The sequence below is a fragment of the Aotus nancymaae genome, unplaced genomic scaffold (assembly GCF_030222135.1).
Source record: "Aotus nancymaae isolate 86718 unplaced genomic scaffold, 86718_ANA_hifiasm-v0.15.2.pri h1tg000020l, whole genome shotgun sequence".
Lineage (NCBI taxonomy): Eukaryota > Metazoa > Chordata > Mammalia > Primates > Aotidae > Aotus > Aotus nancymaae.
The window spans coordinates 19,498,522-19,511,263 of NW_026988432.1; the positions used below are offsets into that span (position 1 = coordinate 19,498,522).

The following is a 12,742-nucleotide window of genomic DNA, read 5'->3' on the forward strand; positions in this document are numbered from 1 at the left end:
CACATTTAATTTTTTCACTTTGTTCCTGAATACTTTCCCCTGAGTGAATCCCAGTGAATAAAATTTTACTATTGTATTAAACCCCCATTATAACAGGAACTCTTTGGTGGTATAAACCATTTCATGTTCTCAAGGGTTTCTGAGACCAGTGAGGAAATAATACCAGCCTGCTCTTTTTTTTTGAGATGGAGTCTCGCTCTGTCACCCAGGCTGGAGTACAGTGACGTGATCTTGTCTCACTGCAACCTCTGCTCCGAGGGGTTCAAGCGATTCTCCTGCCTCAGCCTCCTGAGTAGCTGGGACTACAGGTGCTCGCCACCATGCCCAGCTATTTTTGTATTTTCAGTAGAGGTGGAGTTTTGCCACGTTGGCCAGGCTGGTCTCTTCTCTTTAAGTTATGTCAACTTTTTGGGGGCAAGTTCCAAACTTCAACCTACCATGAATAAGAAACCTGAATTGGATCCTGCGTAAGCAACCTCAGATCCTGATCAAGAGCCAGATTTCAGACGACACACGTGAGTGAGCGCAGAGGCACGGCCAAGGGTATAACTGTACCCCAAACATCACTGGGGGATGGGCACGGTACTGCCGCTACTAAGTCACAGAAATGTTAAAAAGGTGGAACAGGGCCCAGGGGCCCTCGGCTATCAAGTCTCTTAGAACCTAATGGCTGGTTCTGCACAAGACCAACAGCCCAAGTACCTTCATATATTCCTATTACACTAGAAGTAACAACCCTGTAGGCCATCCACCCTCACCCCCACCTGCGCACATAACCCTGCCTGCCTTCACCCAGTCTTCAGGGAGGAAATTACAACTCCAGAACTGTAAGTAAGAGAGTGTCAAGGTCCCTGCATTGGCTATAAACAAGCACGGTTTGCAATTTCCCAGAAGAAAACCCCAAATCTTTAAAATGAGGTATTTGGTTGATTTCCCTCTGCCTGGCCCCCACCCAGCACTGTGGTTTCCATCTGTGAAAATTAAACGGAACAATCTGTTTTCCAAAGTTCCATGACATACAGCTACTTGTCACGGTGAAAATATAAAACGGCGCTGGTTGGAACTATTAGATATCCTTGTATCTTTTTCAAGCACTTTAACTTTCACTTCCTGGTGAAAATATTCTCTCTGATTCCATTCTTAGCAAACAACCGTATGCTGAAGCTTAAAGAGAAAAGAGTAGATGGGAAAATGTGCATTTTCACCATGCAAAGGACAAGAGGGCAGACATAATTCAAGGGGCTTTTTCTTGTGCACAGGATGGGTGGGAGAACTGAGTGCCTTAGGATCGCCCCGTATTCCATCACACTGTAGTGAGTGGTGTATCCCAACAGCCTATGGAAGTACCCAGGTGGGAGTGCAATTGATTCCCGCCTGCATGTTCGTGCTGTGATATTTGCCCAATGAGGTCAAGGAACAGGACACCACCATGCCTCCCACAAACACCCACACACTTAATGCTTCCCACCTCAACCAGCAATTCTGTTACTTACCACTTCTGTGGATTTCTCTTCTCTTCTCTTACTTGTGCTCTTTCCATTTTTTGCATATTATTTCTCCCACATATCTTAAGCTGTGGTGCCAGATCTCTATGGATATGTTACCATGTCTGGCAAAGATGAATTCCCCTGAACCTTAAGTGGCATGCTGCCTCCAAGAGCTTACACCTGAGGAGGGGAGGTTCAGACCCGTGCAAACCCAGCTCCGTAAACTGGTTACATTGGACTGGAAAACTTGGTATAATCTTCAAACTGATGTTTCTGAGCTGAAGCAAGCTACTCTCATGCTGAAAGTTTGGGGGTTGTTTTTGTTTTTTTTGAGATGGAGTCTCACTCAGTTGCCCAGGCTGGAGTACAGTGGTGCGATCTCAGCTCACTGCAACCTCCATCTCCCGGTTCAATAGGTTCTACTGCCTCAGCCTCCCAAATAGCTGGAATTGTAGGCACGCACCACCACGCCTGGCTAATTTTTGTATTTTTAGTAGAGACAGAGTTTGACCGTATTGGTCAGGCTAGTCTCAAATTCCTGACCTCAGGTGATCGGCCCACCTTGGCCTCTCAAAGCGCTGGGATTACAGGTGAGAGCCACCGCATCCTGGCTGCTTGTGACAGTTTTTTAACAATAATTTTATTTCTTAATTACTGGTGGTTTCTACCATTTCCCCATTAAATCTTCAACTAATGACTAATGAATAGCCCTGAAATTTCAAGATCTGGCTTCCTACATGTTTTCTATTCTTACTAACTTAATCATCTCATTTCCCTCTCCTAACTGACACAATCCACAGTCCCTGCCAGCTGCCGGCCTCCCTCCTTTTCTCCCCCCCACCACACACACACACACACACACACATCCTAGTCAAAATAACCCAAGCTTCTTATGATTATAAAACAAACTTTCAAATATTTTTACCAAAAACATGTCTTCTATATATAACTTCCATCATTTTAAAAAGTGTAAATATTTTTGCCAGGTGGCTATATTTACCTTTCTTTAATCTCTGTTATTTTTTTGGCCATTTGTGAATACAACAGACTACTTGGCTTATTAGTTCAGAGCTTTATTGCTCATTCTCCTACCAACCCACAAGTGTGCATGTACTAGCCAGAAGCTGGTGACCACAAAACTGTATTAGTTCATTAGGAATTAATTAAAAGGACGAATAACCTCAAAAACAGGAAACATAAGACATAATAAAGGGAATACCTTTAATTGATTCTACACTGCTTACTCTACTTTGCAGATCTTAGAATATCTTGTGGTTATTGATAAAATTTATTCAATGAGTTGAACTCTCAACCCAAGCATCCCATATCGAGATGCTCACAGACTATTAGGTGTCTGGATCTGATCCACATTCTGCTTTAATCCTGGTAGGGCACTGAGTTCCTTCCCTGCCATTTTTTGATCTATTTTTTTTTCCTTCTTCATCATACTTTGTCGGATTTCAGAGTTGGAGAGTTTCATTTTGTCTCACAAACCTTTTGACAGCTTCTCTAGTGCTTTTTATAGCATCTTTTCATTTTTTTTTAAACATTCACATAGGTGACCCTCAGAAGGAGCTACAATACATATAAAACCTTTTATGTAATGCGTGTCTAATGTGGCGAACGTGATAGAATATCTAAACCTATTTTAAAAAGACTAAAACTCAGAAGCATAAGCAATTCCCATGCATCATGGCCTGCTACCAATCAACATAAAGTTAAGGAAAGTGACAAGAGTAATTTTCATTTATTAGACAGCTGCTCATTCATTTGGTTGGGGTTATCCCAAGAAAACCTTGACCAGGAGAAATTTCAAGGTTTCTATTAGACTGTAAGCATCTTGAAGTCAAGGGACTTACTTTACTCCTTTATGTACTCCACATGGCCACCTTGTCACATACACACCGAAAGCAAAATAACTGCTTACTGTGAATAAGAAATCATTGTAAATGTATCTGTGCCTACAAAGTACAGACAGATCTGGGAATAAAGTGAACTAGGCTTTTTTTTTTTTTTTAAGAAGGAATCTCAGTCTGTCACCCAGGCTGGAGTACAATGGCTCAATCTCGGCTCACTGCAACTTCTACTTCCCTGATTCAAGCAATTCTCCTGCCTCAGCCTCCTGAGTAACTGGAATTACAGGCATGCTCCACCACACCTGGCTAATTTTTGTATTTTTAGTAGAGACAGGACTTCACCAAGTTGGCCAGGAAGGGCTCAAACTCTTGACCTCAAGTGATCTGCCTGCCTCCGCCTCCCAAAGTGCTGGAATTACAGGCGTGAGCCACCTCTCCCAGTCAGCTAGGCTTTTGGAGTCAAATTTTTATTATAAGTCATTCTATTAAACTGGTTATTTTCTGTGGCTAAAAGCAGTGACTTTTTCACAGCAGTTGGATTGAACGGGATTCTCTAAAACCAGGGTGATGAGTACAAATCTTAAGACTGAAAAAGTTTCTCTAATTATGCCCTTATAAATTGCAGTACACAGTTGTTATTTTTCAAATGCTACAAGTTTTTAGGGTCTGATTCACTAGTCTTCTCAGACAGTCTGGCAAGACTTAATTTATCTGAGAGATCAACTACCAAATGGAGAATTTCATTTAATTATATAAAAAGTAAAAAAAAAATTGCAAAATGTTTTTACCAGTCATGGTTATTTTAACATTTACTAATTTGGGTATAGCTAACATCGTTTAGAAAAGAAAAAGGATCATCTGTTTCTTTGTATAAAAAGCTGTCTTTAAAAAGAAAACCCCTATACATTTACCAACATTCAATACTGTTATGCTAAAATCTCCTCTACAGTAAACTAGCCCTCATCACTGAGTCTAGATATACTTAGATTATTACCACCACTTCCCAAAAATTGACCTTCCTCAACTGAAATGTAAGAGATTCGAAATACTAAATCTAACAATAAATAATTTTATTTTTATTATGACAGTGGTTTCATTACTTGTAGTCACTGTAGCTGCCAAGTCAGTTTGTGGATAATTTACGAAGTAATTTGCATTAAGTTTTTATTTAAGTATATGTAAGCATGCATTGAGGGCCAGGTGTGCGGCTCACGCCTATCATCCCAGCACTTTGGAAAGCTGAGGTGGGAGGATGGCTTGAAGCCAGAAGTTCTAGATCAGCCTGGGCAACACAGTGAGACTGCGTCTTTGCAAAAAATTAAAAAATTAGCCAGTGTGGTGGTGTGCGCCTATAGTCCCAGCTACTTGGGAGGTTAAGGTGGGAGGATCACTTGAGCTCAGGAGCTTGAGTCTGCAGTGAGCTAGAACTGTGTCTCAGCCCTCCAACCTGGGTGACACAGTAAAACCTTGTCTCTTTACAAAAAAAAAAAAAAAAAAAGTATGCACTGAGGCCCAATATGATCAGTTATTAACACAGGTGGATGTGCACACATGGACACACCTCACAGCAGCAGTAAAGCAACTTACATGGCAGCATATACACTAGCAAGCATTTTAAGGCCCCTAACACAAATGATGAGAAAATGAATCAAGCAAGGCACTTGTCAAGCAAAAGGAGTATGACACATCAGAGACAAATGCAGAAGGATGAAGATTGTGTTGAATGTATGCAGCAGGAATGGAAGGCAATGCTATCCAAGAAAGACCCTACTACCCAAAGGATCAAGTCTGAACCCCTTCCAGGGGAGGTCGGTGTGGAACAAGACAGGCAGGCTGGAGGAGTGTACCAGGAGGAAGAGCAAATCCACGTGTTGAAAAGGAACCTGCACCATCCCTGTTTACAAACGGATGTTGCATGTTCTTCTGGAGAAAGCTACCAGTCCAGCGCTTCTCCAACCTGTCTGTGCATGAATCACCCAGGGAATCAAGTAATTGGCAGACTGTAACTCAGCTCTTCTGGAGCAGGGCCTGACATCTTGCATTTCTGACAAGCTCCAGGGACCCTACTGCCCATGGACCACACTTTGAGAAGCACTGTCCTGGAGGACAGCCTGGACAATGATAGGCAGAGCGAATGAGAGTTTAACAAAAAGAGTATCACCTGCCGGGCGGGGAAAAGGAGACCTGGGCTCCTGACTCTCCCTTTGTTTCCTGGTCTCAGGGCCTTTAGCTGTAAAACAAGAGGAATCTCTTAGATTCCTTTGTAGCTTTAAAAACTTGAGGCAAGAAGAAAGGTTTATGGCCTGAAGAGCTGCACCTCTTAAATCAGGGATTAAAGAGGAGGACAGAGCTTCAGAGGATAAAAAGTTACTGAGAAGCTGCGCTCTTCAAAGCAAGAGAAGAAGAATTTACTTATTTGTATTGGAATGCCTCTACAAAAATACCAAATGACATATGCCCAGGGCTATTTATTGCAAAACAATGGACAAGTCTGGGAATAACTCAAGTGTCCATCAATAGGAGCCTGACTGAATGAACTTCCATAGGCCCACAGCAGGGAGCTATAAAAAGACAAGGGAGTTCTCTGTATACTGACGTTGAGTGAGTTCCAGGATACAGTGTTAAGTGGAAAAAAAAAAAAACAAAAAAAAAAAACCAGGGCTCAGAACAGTATGTACCATGTGCTGCTTTATGAGTAAGAGGGAATACAAATATATCCATACTCTTTCCAAAAAGGGCAATGTAGGAGGGATAACCCCAAAACAAATAAAGATGGTTCCCTATAAGGGAACAGGGATGGAAAGTGGCCTTAATATATCTAATTAGCATAGTTAGGTTTTGGCCAGTGTTTTGTCTAATTTAAAATGAGAATTAAATTTGGAAAAAACAAATTGAAACATACACTATGTATCAAGTTAGTGGTGAACTCATATAGAGAAACATTATTTCACCTGACTTTGAAACCTGTTTTTATCGTCATCTCTAATGGTATAGGCTAAATAACGAAGGACTGCCAAGAAATATTTAACTGCCTTCAGTAGCAATAAAAATAGCAAAACGTCAACAATGGTTGAAGCTGAGTGATGGGGTTTCATTATGCTCCTTGTTCTCATGTTATGTTCTCTTTGGTATATGTTTGAAGGATAATTTAAAAATAGCTTTCCAAATCTGCCTTTTTTTTTTTTTTTGGTTGTTGTTGTTTTTTGTTTTGAGACAGGGTCACACTCCATCACCCAAGCTGGAGTGCAGTGGCACAATCTTGGCTCACTGCAACCTCTGCTTCCCAGGTTCCAGTGATTCTCCTGCCTCAGCTTCCCAAGTAGCTGGGATTACAGGCAGGCACCACACCACCACGCCTGGCTAATTTTTTTATTTTTAGTAGATAAGGGGTTTCACCATGTTGGCCAGGCTGGGCTCGAACTCCTGATTTGACCTCAAGTGATCTGCCCACCTCGGCCTCCCAAAGTGCTGGGATTATAGGTGTGAGCCAACACACCAGCCTAATCTTTATCTAACATTAACATACACACACTGAGCAATAATGCAAGAGAGTCCAGGTTTGCAATGAAGACAGCCTTAGTCCACCAAAAGTGAATATCAACATATAAAAGATGTAAAATACAAATAGGTAAGAAGGTGGGGAAGTGGGGCCACACCTGACTCCTACTGCAAAGTAATAGATTCAGCATCTGTACAGACCTCACTGTATTCAAGTACATTTTATATGATCTTATCCTGTTTTCACAACAAAACTGCAGGATAACCACTCTGCCCACCTGTACTGAAGGTAAGTGACTCAAATTGATTCCAGCTCAAGTTCTTTAATCTCCAAGTCCAGTGCTTTTCATACTGTCCCCTCTTGTAGCCCCACTAACAGGAGTGTGGGGCAAGGATGGGGTTCACAAACCTAAAGCCAACAATCTCCAGTAGTATTTTAAAGATTCATACTAATTTTTAACCTTGTTTCATAATGTATCTATGTTATCTTAATACAAACATAGTGTACTTCATGACTTATCATCAATTAAAATAGGTCTGCATATGTATTTTGTGGCTTATGGATCCAGAAACCACAATTACTTATTCTGGCTATCAGAGGCATTAAATGACACCAGCCTCCCTGAGGCAGTAATAGCTGTCATCCAGCAAAAAAATGGGACAAGTCTCACTGTCCAACTAGCACATTGCTGGTAGCATTTCCAGTTGACAGTATTTCAACTGGCACCTACAAATACATTTTCTGTTAATGTAACTTTTCAAACCTGAAAATTCTGTTTAGTCTTTTCAATATACCACCCAGAAATGAGTGAGCGAGTGCAATGGAAAATAAATTAAAATCACATACTATGGTCTGAAATGGTTCAAAATTATCTTGGCACATTTTTGAAAGAGCCACTTGATGGCTTCCCTGAGCAGACAGCCGAGATAACAAAGAATGTAACTTTGCAGCAGACTATTTCAAAGAAAAACAGTAAGACTGATCACTACATCTGTTAACAAAATGGCGGCAATTTTGTTTGTGCTTTTTAAATAAACTTTTTTGTTTCAGAATTAGAGAATTATTGCAGATATCATAGAGTCCCCATGTTCCCTGAAGCCAGTTTCCCCTATTATTAAGATCCACATTAGTTTAGGACATGTCTCACAATTAACACAACAATGTTGACTTATCATTAACAAAATTCCATACTTTATTCCCATTTCCTCGGTTTTTCCCTAATGTTCTTTTTCCTGTTGCAACATGCAATTCTTTCAATTTAAATTCAACCACAGGAAGGCTATTAAGCAAATAACAAATTCAAGCCTAAAAGACTAAAATGTTTCTCAAGGCATCCTTAGCTAAAGAAAAATGCAGATGTTGGATGAAATAGTGGAGTCAGCTCTTCAACAAACCAATTTGATCTACATAGCCTCAGAATCACCACTTTAGGGAACTTAAACATGGTCTTGAACTTCTGTGCTCAAGTAATCCTCATGCCTCAGCCTCCTGAAGTGCCGGGATTACAAGTGTGAGCCACCTTGCCTGGTGTTTCACGGCATTTCTTATTTGGTCAACCACAACTGACACTTTAGGCTGTGTGGCAGGTGCCACCCTGTGTAGTGAGGAAAGTGGAGCAGCACCCAGGCTTCTACCACTAGATGCTTGCCAGTCTCACACCCCACCCTGTCGAATATGACAATCAAAAATGTCCCCAGACAGTGTCAAATGCCCCTTGTGGGAGAGACCAGCAGCAGTTTTGCCTTCTCTCCCACAGGGACATTCAGCTTCAAGCAATTTACGATATAGATAAATATAACAAGATTTCTATAGCAATGTAAGAAGACGTCAATGTGGATTAAACAACTATTTTAAAACATCTTTTATTAGACTACACACATGAGTATTTGTCTCAGAAAATACAATCAATATGAAAACCAAAGAAGGCTGGGCGCGGTGGCTCATACCTGTAATCCCAGCACTTTGGAAGACCGAGGTGGACAGATCACCTGAGGTCAGGAGTTCGAGACCAGCCTGACAAATATGGCAAAATCCCATTTCTATTAAAGATACAAACATTAGCCAGCTGTGGTGGCAGGCGCCTGTAATCCCAGCTATTCAGGAGGCTGAGGCAGGAGAATTGCTTGAACCTGGGAGGCAGAAGTTGCCATGAATGGAGACTGTGCCACTGCACTCCAGGCCTGGGTGACAGAGCAAAACTCCATCTCAAAAAAACAAAACAAAACAAAAAAGCCAAAGAAGCCAAATCATAGTTGTTTCTGTGAGCTATTATGAATTAGTGCTTTTTAAAATAAATGTAATGTAAAGGTTTAATAAATCCCTAGAAACAAGGAATTCAAATTAGAAATCATTCTTAACCCTTTCCATCCTAGGATGCTAAAGTAAACATCAGATTCTATAACTAGCAGTCAAACCAATCAAGCATGAGGCAGAATCTGGTCTGGGAAAGAGGCCAAGACCGACAACCCATAACCATGGTGTGTCCCTCAGCTCCCCCACGTTCCACCCTTGAGGACCAGGAACACGCTGCCCAGGAATCCTTTTGCCACCAGCAATTAAAATAGGCCCCATTCCCTAAAAGAAAATTAGTGCCAGGGATAGGAAAGATCCAGTTGTGAAGGACATACCTGAAAAATACTTTAGGCTGATGTCCCCAGCTTCTTATATGTCACTCCGCTTAATTTGGGATTGAAGGTAGCAAGAAATAAGCCAATAGTCAACAGTTCTCAAGGGAAATCTGATAGGCTGCAGGATGGTGCCATCCAATTTTTTTTAAAGTGGCTTTAAAAGTTGTCCCTTAAAATAAATTTTTAAAAAGGGCCACCTGTCATTTTTGCAGCTCTGAAAGCTTTTGTTCATCTTTGTAAAGGCTCAACATGAACATGTAGAAATACCACCATCACAGATCTAGGTCAGAAGAAATGGCTAACTTTACCTACCCCACAGCTACTAGACCATCCAGACAGCTCTTTCCTTTATGGCAGGGTGCCAAGGGGTGTCCGAGCAGAAAGGTGAAGAAGGCAGGTTGTTGCTGAAGAGACCCAAGCCATTATCACTTGCAGGTGAGAGCCTTTGACCAGCTACAGCCACCCCCACCCCTACCCACAGGAGAGAGTGTGGGCAGTGCTTTCCCTCAAGCGGGCTCAGGGAAAGGCTCACCAGAAGGTCCTCGGATTTTAGGAACCCAATCACCACGCTCAAGCCCTCCACCCAACAGGCTGCTCTGCAGTTTCTCTCTTCTGCTGAAAAGCTTTGGTTCCACCCCATCAGTCTCAGCCCAAATTCCATCCAAGGCAAAGAGAGCACATAAAGAGAAAACTGGCCATGCCCAGTTCCTACAGGTGGGCAGGTGGCTGGAGCGAACGGATCACATGGGAGGACCGCGGAGCTAGGTCTGTGCATACTAACCCAGCAAAGCATCATTTACATCAAAGATCATTAACCAGGTGCTCAGGCCCCTTAGCAATAGGCGAGAGTTCACAAGTTAAAAAATGCATTTGGATCAAGGCGTAGCCTCTTGTTGCCAAACACAGGTTTGGGTCATTTCAGGAGAAGGGCACATCAATGGCAAGGAAGGAGCAGAAGCAAATGGGGGCGTCTCAGGAGGGGACTCCATTTCCTCCTTGAAAAGCTGCTCCCACCCACAGCCACAGTCCATTCCCTCAGGTTGATGTGCTGTTCTTCCTCGTCCTTATGAAGCAGAACCATCACCTTTCATGCGAAGCAGCTTACAGGTAAGGAATTATAAACAGGTTCAGGTTTATGGCGTTTGTCTCGCCAATTTTCCATCTCTCAATAGAAACATCTCCTTTTAAGGTGATGGCCCAGGCTCTATCATGGCAAGTCCCACCCAAAAAGGAAGGCGCTTCCCTATTCACTAAACCACTTCGTTGTTCCGCCCACATCCAGGGACCCAATGCCACACAGTTCTCAACAAGAAGAAGTTGCCGTCAAGCAAGCAGGGTCAGAAGTTCAATTTCACACATTACCAACTGCCACAGTTTTGAAGGTTTCTGGCAAATGTTCTTTCTGACATGCTTCAAGTTGCTGCACATGCTCGGCGCCCTCCTCCTCACCATCTCCTCTTCCCCCTCATAAAAACCACCAGGAGCTCCCATCTCAGCCTTTGTTTAAGGCAGCCTGAGACTTTCTCATTGTTTATACGGAATCATCCAAAAAGAACAGGCACTGGCCTGGTTTTCTATTCCAGCATTAACCTAATTCAATTTTCCTCAAGTTATATGTTTACCAGAGAGTATTATCTGTGGCTGATGTTAAAAAGGAGAGAGAGAGAACAGAAACGTAGAGCTGAATTATCCCTGCTAGTAAGATTAGGTCGAAGAAACACAGAGATTAATTTCTACATCTTTTTTAATGGCATATAACACGGGTAGTCTTTACCTTAAAGGAAAACATATGTGCCAGTTTTATTTTCTCCTAAAGGGAATAAAAGTTTGCATGTTTGAGGGCTGATGAATGGGGGAGAAGACAATGAGTAATGATCAGGCACCTCATTTACAATTTTTTCAAGTTCCTAACTGCACGTTTATCCATTTAAGAGCAAAATCATTTAATCTGTGTGAATATATGTAAAAACTGAAGTTAGGGATCATGTGACTCATCCCCAGGTATTTCCTGTAAAGGTTAGAAAACAAAAGAGAAGCTGTGTGTATCCCAGGAGGTAAAAGTAAAACAACAGAGAAGCATGCCTGTCCCATCACGGGCTGGCTGACTGCATTAGCTATGCTCTAAATGGAACTTAATTCACAATGAAGCCTAAAAAGAATCAAATCTTAAATAAAAAATCTGTCCTTGCTTCACCTGTGGTTTTGAACTCAGAAATCTGAACATTTCTGAACTCTGCATGACAGATTCCTTCACAGTGTCTATTTTTGACATTTCAAGAACACAGTGATGACAAATGCAGTAATTTATTCATAAGACGGGGGAGAGGCACCAGGGCATTATCTGTGTAATTTTTCAGTGCACCACCCTGAAGAAAAGAGGTTGCCAACAAGATGACACAGGTTAAATATGTGAATAATTATAATTCTTCACTGTGCCGCCTTTTGATTTTGAAGCATGCAAAAACTGTCTAATGGACATTTTAAAAAGAAAGCAACCAAGTTCAAATAATCCCCCAAATCCTGCCTATATAGGTTAAAGCTGATGGATCCACACTGTCCTGATGCTGTGGGCACGAATCGAGTCATAAAGGGAACGGAACCTTCAGTGCCACTTACCAGATTCCCGGCAGGAAGAGCTCGTCTGAAGTGGGAAGAGAGAGGCAGGTCTACATGCAGATGGTCTGTTTCCCCTGACAACAGCAACGGCGGCGGCGAGGAGAAATCCTGGTCTCTGCCAGCTTCTGGCCAGGTAACCGACAGCCTGGAGCGGGAGGTGCTGTGCTGGGGAGGCCTCAGGGGAGGGCTCTGCAGCAGCTCCCACCCAGGTAGGGCCCCGAGCAGCCACCCACCCACCGGGGCACCCTCACGCTGCTGAAGCCTGTCTGGGTTTGAAGCTGCTGCCACGGATGCCTGCCTCTCTCGAATCGGGAGCAAATTCAAATGTGGGGAACAAGGAAGTGCCTCATCAGAGGCAGCAGAGCCAATGACTATAGGAGGAACTTTGTATATTCAAGAGGCACAAAAAAGCAATTCAAACCACAGCTCCACAACGCTGCCCTTGCAGCAAAACAATACCAGGGAAGTTATGATAACAGCCAGCTTGCCATGACAAGTGTGTATACCTGGCTTGGCCCACGTGACCCTCGAGCCTCAGGGATCCCTCTCAGGCATATGGAATGCCCCTTTTGGAATATCAACAGCATCTTTTCCTAAATGTCCATAGCAATGTTAAAAGGAAAAATATTCAAGGCAATAAGGAAACTCCTCTAGATA

General features: G+C 42.5%; 1 protein-coding gene across 6 annotated transcripts in view; it reads right to left on the bottom strand.

Moving 5' to 3' along the window:
• The window catches only part of NEDD4L (NEDD4 like E3 ubiquitin protein ligase), a 354,125-nt gene that overhangs the window by 190,046 nt on the left and 151,337 nt on the right, over positions 1 to 12,742 (bottom strand). Inside the window, exon 1 of one of the 6 annotated variants that reach the window (XM_064379098.1) lies at positions 9,782 to 9,805. The exons of 4 other annotated variants lie outside the window; for them this stretch is intronic. The gene's annotated coding sequence lies outside the window, so the exon portion shown is untranslated. Of the gene's footprint in view, positions 1 to 9,469; positions 9,494 to 9,781; positions 9,806 to 12,742 lie in introns of those variants that run through there. One more of the 6 variants, XM_064379099.1, reaches the window with a different exon arrangement.